This window comes from Heliconius melpomene, chromosome 1, assembly GCF_056956725.1.
Source record: "Heliconius melpomene rosina isolate 202511_hmr_F chromosome 1, ASM5695672v1, whole genome shotgun sequence".
Classification (NCBI taxonomy): domain Eukaryota; kingdom Metazoa; phylum Arthropoda; class Insecta; order Lepidoptera; family Nymphalidae; genus Heliconius; species Heliconius melpomene.
In genome coordinates this window covers 13,039,096-13,053,039 of record NC_140389.1, presented here as the reverse complement: position 1 = coordinate 13,053,039, position 13,944 = coordinate 13,039,096, and the positions used below count along the sequence as shown (strand labels likewise).

Sequence of the window (13,944 nt, the reverse complement as noted above, 5' to 3'; positions counted from 1 at the left end):
CGGCCTCACTTGCACGCTTATACTATTTGATATTTAACAAAAGCTTGCCCTTTGTTGATTTATTAAGACCGCGTCCATTCAAAGAGAATGCACTTTTATGAATTACATCAAGAATTTTGTTTATAGGTATATTAGAATAGCGGTGTATGTATAGTTTTGTACTGGTTGCAATTTAACGGTAACGGAAGTGCAAAATCTTATCGCATGGCGATGGAGTGTCGGTAATCGTCACAGGCAGGGGCACGGGCGGGCACGGGCGGGCAGTCGGCGAGGCGGCCGGTCAGCGTCGCGTGTGGCGCCGCTAATGGATATTGATGGCGGTGGCGCAACTAATTAGACGCCAGCGCTGTTGCTGCCTATGTGTCTGGCTTTTACAACAACAGTCGACTTTAGATTTAGGCAAAATGTACCTAAATCTTACGAGATCTTCAACTGTTACACTCGACATATGGTAAAACTGAAGCATATCAGCTCTTGAGGGTATGTTGCGTACAAGACCAGAATGTGCTATACGTAGACGTCTATACAATGGCAATTATTTATTAGAAGCAGCATGTTCGGGCGGTTGGGCGGCCGGGCGGTCGGGCGGTATCAATCACCGTGGGCGGGCTGCGCGACATTGGACTTCAATTAGGCGGGTGGCGCGTATGATTGCTCACTCCTCTACACACCAAAGGGTTACTTGACCTACTTATTACGATCGTCGTACACGTACTCATTGGCAGAGGAGCTTGGAAATCAACTAGTAATATCATTTTGTTTCAGGGATAAGTACATATTATTAATATACAAAAAATATGCTTAATTGAGTATTATTTCTATTATAATTACTAAACGTGATAAAATACGTAAATTGAATTGACTTTTTTGTAAAGTATAGTAGTGTAATGAATATCTTGTTGTGATAAAGAAGAAACATTATTATTTTACGGTGAAATATAGCTCAGAAAAGATATCATATCTTTTTTTAGCTTCACGGTTTATGCCTAGCGGAGTAGCCGAAGAAAACGCCAAATGCACATAATATTAAAACTGTACAGTTATAATTTTATATGAAGTATACTTAGATATTTTTAAACAGATCAGAACCATAAACAATGCTGAGAAGTTCCTTTTATTGATCAAAATATAGATTTATATTTTCAAAATAATTATAAAAATTAATAAGCAAAGCTAGTTTGAATATATTACAATAACCTACCATAGGCAAGTAAGACTTAGAAGTCTAGTTATAATATAGGATAGAACACTATTTATAAAGAATACGGGCTGGTAAAAAAGGAAAAATATAGAAAAAAGAAATAAGCTTTCTTTCTAAGATTTCTTTAAATTGAGCAAGTTCATTGTAATTTTACTGGAAGCCAATGTTTATTGGAAAGGCGAACACTACAATTGCAATTTGATCAAAATATTAATAAAAACAAGTGTAGCATTACTTGCCAACGGAGTGGTCTGTGAACCTAGCGTGCTTGACCACAAATAGGTCGCGGATTAAATAACACCGCAACGCACAGATCCGCGCAGGTTTCTAAATATTTTCATAGTGACACTATGATAACCACAGGTGATTTCGTAATTCACATATTGACTGCACGTTGCAACACTATACGAGTATGTTAGCTGGGGTATCAACAGTTCGAGTGTCTGCGTCGTGTCAAGGTAATATTAACTTATAATAATTGCAAGTTTTAATTTGTCCAGTTTGTGTTGAGGCCAGTCGTGGCACAGAGGTGTATGTGGGTTTGATTCCCACTCGAGGACATAACATATATGTTATTTTCATTTCCTCGCTCTGGTGCTAAACACAATTCTGCGGATTTTGGGGAACGGAGTGTCGTAATATTAGGTTCCCTCTGCCTACCCTGCTTCTTTCGAGATACAGTGTAAGGTCGAAAAAAAAATTTAATGCATGTTAATATATAGTTTTGAGCCACAAATGTTTGACCTAATATTAACAAAAAAATAATTTACATTACAATAAAAAAAAAAAGTTACGCCACTTTCATGGCCGCATCTCCTTTTAGTTATCTTTTTTAAAAAACGATTGAACCTGCACAGATTGTACTAAATCTAGGAATTTAATTAAAGCACAGGCAGGGTTAGCGACCTAAACTATTTTGCCATTCTTTAGTAATACATGGGGGGTTGGGTTAAAGGCATATTTCACGTAATACGAAATTCGTTGATGAATTAAATAATAGGTCTAAATTTCCAACGTTATTTCATTAAATATTTAGTGTAAGCGGCCAATATCGAAACCAACCTTGTCCTAATTTGAGTAATTAATGTAGCCACTTTGAGCTGTTCCTGAATTAAGTTAGCCTTTCGTGAGCTAACGTGAGTGCAAGTCTGCCGGTTATTATAAGAGTTTCATTTTAATTAACACTAAATAAATTCAGCCATCTTGACATTAGAAAATGTTAAAAAATATTAAAAACTAAAAGCTGAACGTTAACAGTGAAAATTTTGAATATCAGATGGTAGCGAGAGTAAAGAAAATCTATAAAAACATATACCTATTAAAGGATGGTTTTATTATTATTTTTAGTACTGTAAAGAAATACTTATAGAAACATTTAATTTTAACATCCATTAGAATAACATGTTCATTTATAATTAACTCTTTTATAATCATTTAAAAAGGAATTTTAAACCTCTATACACAAATAGATACATATACTCGTACATATGTACATATGTAGCGATACTAAGACAGTATTCTAATTATCATAGATTAATTACAGCGGAAACATGCAGTCGTGTTATGATAATATTCGCGTTGCTAAATGCTTAGAAACCTATGATAGCGAGCCGTCGTTATTGGATGTCCAGAGCAAATATTGAATTTCATTTATATTGGAACGAGTTTATGGTTTGTTATTCAATTTCATGTATAGGGGACAAGTGAACTCTGCCTACGTGGCAATCTATCTACGATTAAGTAATTTGCAATTATACTTTTATTATTTGCATTTGCAAAATTCATTGATTTGTAAATAAATCATCAATTATGTATAGTAGAGAATTATTATGAGGGTTACGTAGAGTCCAATAACATAATATGTATACGTCAGTATGTAAGTATGTAATTATTATGACTTAGAATAAATTATAAAAAGTAACTGTCGTAGTTGAAAAAAAATCAAATGTGCACAAATAAGATTAAAGCAGTTTTAATCAGTTGAAAACACGAGTCGAGTTTACGAGTATCGTCTTAACAGTTCTTTTTTAATTGGCTCTCAACGGGCCGGGGCCGTGTAATGCGCAATTTAATGATCCTTCAAAATGTAAAATGCATTACTGCACCATCTTTATTTAACTGCTCTTCAAGATGATGCACAAAAAGTAGGTGGCGATGTTGCAACGTCGGATGGCTTTCACAATTTTGTTGCATATAACTAATTTGTACTTAATAAGTAGATGCTTGCAAACATATTAAATAATTTGGAATTTTATTTCAGCAATTAAGCACATTAATAAAATATGTGTAATTAAAATTATGAATGAGTATGAAATTTAATTCTCAATTAGGCCAAATGTTAAAACATTTAAAAATAATATTATTTCATTTTACACATGCAGCTTCCCGACCTTTGTGTTGGCTGCCGTTGGCAGCTTATTGTAATATAAACACCCAGCGGCGTTTAACAACTGACCCTATAACATTATTTATCCTAGTTAAGAAGATCGCAATGTAAGGAGATATAAACATTTTGATAACAATTTTAAATAATTTAGGCAAACTGTAAATAAATTGTAAAGAAAAATCTGTAGCTTGAAAGAAACTTAACACTAGCAGGTTAAATTAATACATTTTTTTTGCATAATTAAATTAAGATGTTTCTTATATGAATGGAAAAGTTATAGTAGAATAAAATTGAAAGTGATCGAACCGGACAATCAACTCTTCTAGTGCATATCTCCATCTCCCTACTTTATACAAACAGCACAAACATTTAGTGAGACAGCGAGCGGCGCCAGCGGCAACAGCGCGGCCAGCTTCATCTCAACCATATGGACGGATACATGCTACAATGAGCCCATACAACCGGTCGTAGGACCGTTACAGATGAATCGCCGCGTCCGCGTCGCCCGTGAATATGCATGAGCTGTGACTTGACCTCGCGTCACTAGACCGCGGGCGCGGAGCGTGGGACATTATGAACAATCGACATTTCACATTTTAGTGACAACTCATATTTTGTTAAACTTCCTACTATATTACGTTAGGTATTATATAAACAAAGGAAAAATATAAATTAAAATGGCAGGTCGAAAACACAGCACGGGTTTGCATCCGACCACCTGTCGCACCCGCCAGCTAGCAGCAGCCGCTAATCAGTCACTAAGTCAAACCAAATCTCAGTCTGACAGGGGGACCGCGCTGTGAGGCTAATGGTATTTTGACGAACAGGGATATTAAGCTCGTGTGATGTTTGGCAAAAGTTTTTTTTGAAAAGGCAATTTTTTTAGTTAGTTAACATTTAGATTTAGGTTTTTTATATTGTGTCTTGTACCACAACGGAATAATGAAAAACTTAAATAAAAGGCAAAATTGAAAAAAATTAAGAATTAAATAAATTAATTCATATCGTATATCGAAAAAGGAAAACGTTGGTATAAAATAGCAGCATTTATGAAATAGCTACATAGCTTACAGTAGCTTGACATTCGGATCGTCCGTCGGTATCGGTCTGGCGGGCGGCGAGCTGTGGCGATTGCTGTAAAATTTCATCGCAATAGTGAATGTACACGCGAGTCTAAAAATAAACACGGCGGTCATAGCGGGCGTAACCATGCGATACTGAGATAGCTGCTACAGAGTGTTTGCTGCATCAGCGCCGTGACATTCGAATGTGCGTCACTCGCGTCCACTTTATGATTCGTGTTCATCTTGTTTAAATTTACACCAACATGTTAGACAAGGATCAATGAGCGATTGTTATTTAGGTAGAAAGAACCTAGTGTTAAGACACTCTGTTGTCAATTTTATGATTTTTTTTATTAGTATCGTTTAATAATACATATGAAATTGTACTATGTCCTACAAAACTCTTAGTGAGTTTGACTGCAGGATCTCGAGTCTCTTAACATGTAATTAAAATTAAAATTAAATTAAATTTAATTTAAATTAATATTAAATTTAGTTTAAATTAAAATGTACTTTCTATCAACTGTTCCAATTAAACAGTTGACAAAAAATATGCCCTAAGTTTAATTTTAGTTATGTACTTATATTTTAAAATTATTATAGAGATGGTCTCTTTTAAAAAATAAGGGGTTCATAAAAATGACACCAAGCATAATTAAGTAAATTGTATCTCAGACGTAATAAAAAAAAGAAAGTTAGGCTAATGTATATTATGTGCAAATTTAAATTGATAATAAGTTATTAAAAACCTATTGCGATTACAGTTATCTAATTGTAATTCGAGCTGTCGATACTTTTATTATTATCACTCTAGGTATGAAATTTGCGCATGGCTGTCTTTGCTATATTTATGTCAAATTTAACTGAAAACCGTTAGTCACTCGAGAACGTTATATTGGAAGCAAATCCTTATGGAGCTATGAGATATGGCGGCAAAGCGAATGGCATAAAATGTAATGCATCTTATACGTCATAGTAACAAATGGGAGTAGAAATTTTTCAGTATTCGTGGAAAAATCGTGTACATTGAAACAGAAAATCATTTCAGCGGTGATAATACGCAAAGCAGGAAAGTGTGACGAGCAGAAACAAACAAGATTGAAGCGAGGAATAGAGCAATAACGTCGGTGAGCTCCATCTCGGCCAGATCACATTCGTGGAACAAAAGGAGAGTGCGGCGAGCCGACACCAACCGAACAAAATAAAAAAAAACTTCGCGTTCAAATGTAGCTTTTTCATATTTAACAAACTCCACGGAATGTGAAATGCTCGCAAATGATACTATCTAAGGTTTGCATCCACAACCTTTTCATTTGTAAATTATTATGCTTGTATCTTATTAGCTTTGACTGCATTGAATATTTTTGTGTATAAGACTTTTTAAGAAAATATTATATTAATAAAGCGATCTAGCTTCTATATTATTTCGTAATTATATCGAATTGGACCTAAGTTGGTTTAAGTCACTTTCCGATAAAAAAATTACGTATTACATATTTATATTATTGAGACAATTAATCAACACGGTTTAACAAAATAATAAATATCAAGTTGATAGAACACGTGTGCTTTAAATCTAGAAATCGCATGAACGTTTCATCACACGTACTTGCGAGCTTTCAAAAAGCTCTCAGAGCTTGATCGTTCTTGATATTATGATAGCTGTGATAAAATAGCAACGACTATTCGATTGTGCTTTAAGCTTCGTGAAATAAGTATTTCATAAAATCAATAAGTGACATATATACATAATAAGTTATTTACAAAAAAATCCAAGCTTCACGTTGTATCCAGGAAGTAGGGGGGGTAGGCAGAGGGAGCCTAGTGTTAGGCATCTGGAGTAGAGCAAATCAACGCCGCGTTTTGCCTCGACACCAGAGCGATCAAATGAAACTATTAAATATTTGATTTCCTCGAATGGGAATCGAACTCACAACCTGTTGCATTTACAGTAACACCCTCAGGCCCCTGTGCCACCACAATACGTAATTAAGAATTTGGAATTAATTAAAAATAAATGAAACGTGTTCGCAGTGATAAAGCTAGACTGTACGAGACAAGATCTGATGAAACATCACATTTGAACTTACATCAATCGATACGTGGTGTGACGTGCACGCGTGTCAGTTGTTTATGTGCCGCAAAAGCCGCGAAGTTTTGCACGACTGCCAAATGTGGAACTTTACTTCATATAAAGTGCCTTTTAGGACTTCCCAGGAGTCCTCTCTGAGCCGGTGTTATGTTAGACCACTACGGAAAGGATAAGCTTCCGTCGTAACCATTGTAGCAACTCAGAAGGCGGCGCTAATTTGTCCGAGGGGTAATGAGTTACGTGGCCGTCATTGTCCCCCAACTCTATTATTGAGCCTATACTTAATGGTTTACTTACTTTTTTTTATAATATTTACGCTATTATCATTTGATATATCAGTTATTTTAATCTTTCACTAATATAATTGTTATTTATAGCAAGTTTCAAAAACAGTCTTTAATATTTTATATATATTTCGTTATTAACATTTTTATAACAATACGGTATCAAAGTAGCAGCAGTAGCACCTATAAATATTTTATATTTAGACTAACATTAAAATTATGGTTGTGTTTATCAGACATTTGCAGAGTTTTGATAAAAAATGTGGTTATTTCTTTTGACATGAAAGCATAATATTCGGTGGTGTCAGTGATGAAAGCGAACATGACGTGAACACGGCACCGGAGAAGGGGACTCGGTAAGGTCGCGTTACGCCGTTTGAAAGTGAGATGCGAGGCGCCAGGAGAGCAACAAATTAAGTCCCCGCGGGGAAGGCCCGCCCACGCCCGCTCGCGCCCGTGTTGAGAGCCCACCCGCGATAACGTCTCGCCAAAGGGAAAACTTAAATATTTTCAACGAATTATGTAACCGAATTTGCCGAATAGAAGTTACCGTACGTGCCACAATAACTTAAAAATGTTCGACGTGCGAACTTTAATTAGTAATACTTGAAAATGTATTTAAATATACAAGTGTATTATAAATAATATAGTGCGTCAGATCACACAAAAAATGCAGCCAAAACAATCATGCCTACAATTTTTTGTTCATTTGCAATATACCTATTTGTAAAAACACAAGAATGTCTGAAATAGAAATTTCATAATGTACCTATTTATAGATTTGTTATAGTAGTCCACATTAATAAACGGTACAGTTAATGACGTACCTATAAAAGAAAGAAACAAATCTGCCAATCGCAAAGCAAGCGAGGGTATAAAATTAAATGGGTAGAAGGCGTTTTTACAAGTTTATCGAGCGTTCTACATCGGGCAGACGTCTAATGGGCTAGCAGGCGCCGTGCACGCTGCCTGTCTGTCTCGGTGGCTAGCGAGTAGTGACGTTGGCTTGCTGGCCATCCCGTATATGGATGCTTTGAAATTTTAAAACCTTGAGGCTCATCGTATAAGTGAAAAGGAATAAATCAATATGCAAAGTACCAAAAAGTATTTGGAGAACGCTACGCTGCTCCTTCCTGATATTTTGAGATCAGATTTACAATTTGTATCTCAATGTTATAAGTTCAAATGCCACATGTCCAAATACAGGAGGTCATTTCCAACAATTTTTACCCCATAGAGCACGGGCTAAAATTTAACCATATTCTACATATTGCCTATTTAAAGTTTTTTTTCTTCTAAATACCATATTTGATGCCGCAAGAAGATATTCCAGAAAATTTATTAAGCGATTTTTTTAACAAGTATCGGCGGTTTATTCAGAGAATACATAGACACCAACTGCCGTAAAAAATTTGGTGGGTAAAATAAAATTGAATACTTTATTACGCAATTAGGGAATTAAAAAAAAACGGTAAAACTACTGACCGGCTATGGTGTGAAGTGGTATATATAAGCGCTCGGGTAAAATCGACCTATAGACGGTCTTGATCTTTTTAAAGTGTTAAACGAAATATGGCATTTCAATTTCCAATCTAATGTGCAAGCTTCATATCATATATGACGAATAATTATATTATTTTTCATTTGTATATATCAGTGGATATGCTAGCTGTTTAGAATTAAATATTATGTAAAAAAGTCATCATGGAAAAAAAAATATTGATCTTATTCTCATATTTCTTTTTATGTTTTTAGAATGGAACATTTCCTTGCTGGAGCAGTGTTCTTAGCGCAGTAGAGTGATTCCGAGCTGCTTACACCGAACATAGCGCCCGTACTGAGACTGCATAATACATCGCAGCGAATGCACCGCAGTTTGATCCCTTTCTAGACAAGGTAAGTACGACTGGAAACTTCTCATGACGTTACCTCGACTTTTCTGCCAAGTACGGATATAAACGACTAAGTCTTTACGGTCTCCACGTAAATCGACAAACTTTTGGGGATGTCATCTCTTTGTCTTCTTACACGGGAATATTGGCTGCGTTCAATTATTTATGACTAATCGGTTCGAAAACTTTCCGAGAGCTAAGTTTGTATAAAGTATAAACGTCTCCGATTCCGTGGATCTTACATTGATTGATTGATTTCTCGAAATATGGCGTTTCGAGCGTGCCAGTTGAGCACAATTCATTTCGCCAATGTCACGTTGTATGGAAAACACACGAAGGAAATTGACCGGTAATAAAAAAGATAAATATACACAATTATAGAATACATGTAAAAAAAAGAGATCCTGTGTTATCTTACATTCTTCTTATATTCTTATGACAGGATTGCGACTGCACTGTCAGATATTATTAGTACCTAGTTGTGATATGATTATAATATGAAATTATAGATCCTTTATTATATGCACCAAATTTCATTCACCAATCGGTGTAGTAGTTTAAGTGTAAAAAGCGTAACATACAGACGGACATACATTTAGTTTTACATTTATAATATTAGTAAGAATTAAACATTTGATTTGTATGTGTTTATATTATAGCTTATTCACTTCTTCATAAATTTTTTTACAATCCAAATAAAGTATTACTCGTAACATAATATGCATGTGCCGTAAAAATTCCACACTCGACACTTGTGCATGGTAAACATAACTAAAATGTCAAGGTTACCAATTTCAATAATTATTGTGTTTTTAATATTATTAACATTTAAAATTGAATAGAGAAATAAATTAGAGTAAATTACAAATTTCCTGTAATAAATTTGCAAGCTATTAATTTGTTGTTTTGTAGTCTTTACAAAAAGCGCAATAGACGATTAAGAAACGAAATTAAATACTTCATATCCAATTAATTTGAATATTAATGCATGGATAAGTTTATTTTTTCTTTACACTGAACCAGTCTGGTATTTTCGTAAGTTTATATCTTGCGCTATTTTTGTAGGATGTACCTACATAAAAAACAAAGAATAAATTCAAAGAAAAGGCTATGCGCAATCTTTTTATGAGAAGAATATATGAAAATAAAGAAGCCACAATTAAGCACAATGAGAATTGAAAGTAACATAGAGGCAATCCAACGTTTAATAATGCGGATTGGTTCGGTAACTCGAAACAATAGGTTATGTTTCTTCGGGACTAGACCGCCGTGAACCTGAGCGTGCTCACAGGCAGGTAAATGACTATCTGCATTAGCAATTCAGACAGGACCAACAAACAAAACAACTACTTTCTCTTTCATAAACGTCTGAACATGAACAATGACGCCTCATCCTCGATTCATCGTTGGAAATAAACTTCGATATATCACGATTAAAAAATTGCAATATTAAAAATTATATTTGGTTATGATCATGTGTTTTTTTTTCATTCGTTGGTAGAAAGAAAACTTGGCTGTCGATCATAAGCGGACCAAGTCACTAAGGCAAAATTTATCTTTTGTTATATATATCTGCGTTAATCTTAGCATTAATTCAGTAAAAACTAGTATTTTCTCTTTTTTTTTAATAATTATTGTTATATTTCAAAGTTATATAAATATTTTTGTAGTAGGTATCTTGACAAGATATCGTATAAGATAAAAATATTTCCAACACATTTTTCCAAAAAGTTCTTGGGTTAGGTACTTAGGATGTCTAAGGTTAAGGTAAAATATTATACTTACTTTTAAGCCGAGCTTAACAAAATTATTCTATGACTCCGAGCCAAATCTGAAAATAATGAAAAAAAAGTTTAATAAAGTTTATCTGATTTACATGGTTATGGTATAGAAGTGAGATGGCATAGAGAACCTGTTAGGATACTTCATTCTCCATCAGATAAGAGAAATCTCAGTCAGATTGAGGAAAAAGAAATATTAAATAATTATGTATTTAAAATATTTCCAGAATAGTTCAAAACCACTGATTTTTACAAAAAATATATATTTACACCCATTTGACTAAAAATTAACGATTAAATTATTAAACGAAGTTGTGTAACGTAATGACGAAGATCAATAATTTAATAAGCTATATCGTTTAAGTTTCTTCAGCACACATTGCTACGCGAATATAAAACTAAACCAATTACAAGTTTTCCAATATGCCCGGCAAATTATAGCAATGTTAAACTCGCAATAGCCTCTCAACGTGGCTTCTTGTCGGATTCTGCTAAAATTGAAGTACGGAACGCGTATCAGTAAAACTTTAGTTCATCGGCGTCATCTACCAGCACTCAACCTGTCTAATAATTTTATTGAAATAAAAAACTGCTTGTCTGTAAGCACTTCTAGCATTCATGACAAGACAAAAATCTACGTTGGTGACTTCAACGATGGGTACGTAAGACTAATCTGTATTTAAAATATTTGCAATCCAAATAAAAAAAAAATAGAAAACTTGTTATTCCTAGTCCTGACAAGGACAGGTTCATGCTATAAAAATATGTGTGCGAATTTTCAAACAAATCTGAGAGCAAAAATGGGTGATATAGAGTTGTCAGATTTTCTTATGTTTGATGTGGATGTGTTTAAAAAATATATTTTATGCACAGGTACTCGTTCTTAATTAAGATACGTTTGAAGAAAATTCAAATGCCAACTATCTTATTTTTTTTTCTGTTATTGTATAAATATGATCATGTTTTTAAAAAAATATCATGTTATTCCCAAGTTTGATAATACATTTATTTCTAGTTAACATTAAAAACAATAAATGAGGTTACTATAGTATTTACTGTGCAATCACGTAGCTGTTCTAGTTACATAATTCTCTTTTGCAATACGAAGCGAAAAAGCTGCGCTTAAAAACTCCATTACGGGGCGGCATTCGTTTCGCCGTGTCACAATACGCGTTAACCGACAAAATGAGAGAGTCGCAGCTAGTTACGGAAATAAAAGGCGTTATTATGAATCTCCATGACTGGCGCGGCGACGGGTGGAGTCAGGTAAACACAGTTATTTGCTTCTCCGCTCCGACTCTTGCCTAGGATTTGTGGCATCCGTTGGTAAGCTGAATTTTGTGCAACGCGAGCTCTACTTTTTAGCTTAAATACTATTAATTTAATTAAAACGTTGGCTTCATACAAATTTGGAATTAATATAATATAATAGTGCAGAATAATTCATTTAAACTTAGATTTTTTTCTTCATTTTATATCATAGTACCAGACAGCATTTCATTAAATATGTTTTTATAGGAAAGAAATGAGAAAAAGTATTATTCATTGTCAAACGCCATTTTAACGAGTTAATTAGACAAGTATTAACGTTAACTTTACTTTCACGTTAATCGCTTTTGATGCCTGAAATTTGCTTTTACGTAAGCCTCGAGTGTGAAACGTAGAGAAATATTTTGCTCGCGGCAGTAAAACGGAGTGTCTTTTAGTAAACCTGAAATGGCTGAAATGAAAAGCAAACTTCTAGACTATATGATTAGATGGGACTCGGAAATGTTTGTTGTTACTTCGTATAGCATTTTTATTAGAAAACTTTTTTAATTCAGCGAGCAGATTGGGCTCTTAACTAAGCTGAAAATCAATACTAGCGGGTTTGATATTTTTATAATCTTATCGTTGTAGTCTATTTAAAAGAAATTGGTTTTTACAAGGAATTTGTCTAATTTATTGTCACCTGTTCTAGTTGAATGGATAATTTAGTTAGTGAAATTTGTAGATGCAATGTAGCTTTAGTTATAAATTATCAACCTAAGCTGTAAACATGTTAATATGTCTAGCATAAGCCGCAATTTCGCTTTCACCAGCTAAGAAAGGATTCTTCGGAATCTTTACTTCCGAAAAATGTTTCATGTGTATAACATGTACATCAATTATCTATAATATTATAAAGATATAAAACATACAATTGTTATAGAATTCAAAATTAGTCAAAATATCCACGCTTATAGGACTTAATCAAAGTGCGTCTCACGTCGTACGTAAAACTTGACAAAAGTATGACAAAAGCACGTGCGCGCCCGAACCTTCCAAACTTCCCGAAGGAGACACCGGCGTTATATTTAGGAGCTACTCTGAAAGGCAAGGTGTGTCGCTTTAGGCCCCTGAGAATTCACTACACTTTAAAGTCCGTAATTTCGCGTGTCTTTGGAGATTATTCCGTTTTTATTTGACTTTTAGAAAGATAAATAAATATTTTACATGTATTATACATACTTCTCTCTTACTTACGCCTTATTTCATGTCACACAGAAATATCAAAGACATAATTACAAAACGTCTTTTATTAAAATATAAAGAAATTCTTACGATGACAGTGTTGTCATTACAATACAGAGTTCAAATTAATTTACATATTATGAAGTTGAAATAATATTTAAAAATAACCTTTTATGGAAACAGGGCGTAGGAAAAAGGCAAAGTCGTAAAACTGGCGCCCACCAACCATCAAATAAGGCCAGCGTGGCACCGACGAGCCGCACGTCGTCGTCCTTGAGCCCCGGCCAAATGACATAAGTTAGCCCATGGGCGCGGATTTTTAGTTAATAATAAATATACAAATTGGTTATATGGGACCTAATCTATTTATATAGCACGTTTTACTTAATTAACCAATTAAATCTTTAAAGGTAGAGTGGATGCAAACAGCATTCTGTTCAATTGAAATTATAAAAACGGTTAGAATTGGGTGTGTTACAAGTGGGGAACGGAGTGTTTTAACACTAGGTTCCCTCTGCCTTGTTGCCTACTGTTGAAGCTGGTTTTGCTGGATTTTATTGATTGAAAGTAGAGCCGTATCACGTTGTATATATTTTATAAGTAAATACATCTCGTAATTTCATTATATTTCATTAACATTAAAACTAGGAATTACTTTTTATTTATTGCATTGTTGGAATAACATAAAGAATTGCGTGTACCCATATGTTAATTTTGCCAGACGTGCGTGCTGTTTGTACATAATCGATGA

The 13,944-nt window shown here is 34.2% G+C and overlaps 1 protein-coding gene across 9 annotated transcripts in view; it reads right to left on the bottom strand.

Annotated features, from left to right (window-relative positions):
* mbl (splicing regulator muscleblind) overlaps positions 1–13,944 on the bottom strand; it is a 198,570-nt gene that overhangs the window by 57,903 nt on the left and 126,723 nt on the right. For all 9 annotated transcript variants that reach the window (XR_014878110.1, XR_014878111.1, XM_085187730.1 and 6 more), the window contains one exon: positions 10,705–10,750. The gene's annotated coding sequence lies outside the window, so the exon portion shown is untranslated. The remainder of the gene's footprint in view (positions 1–10,704; positions 10,751–13,944) is intronic.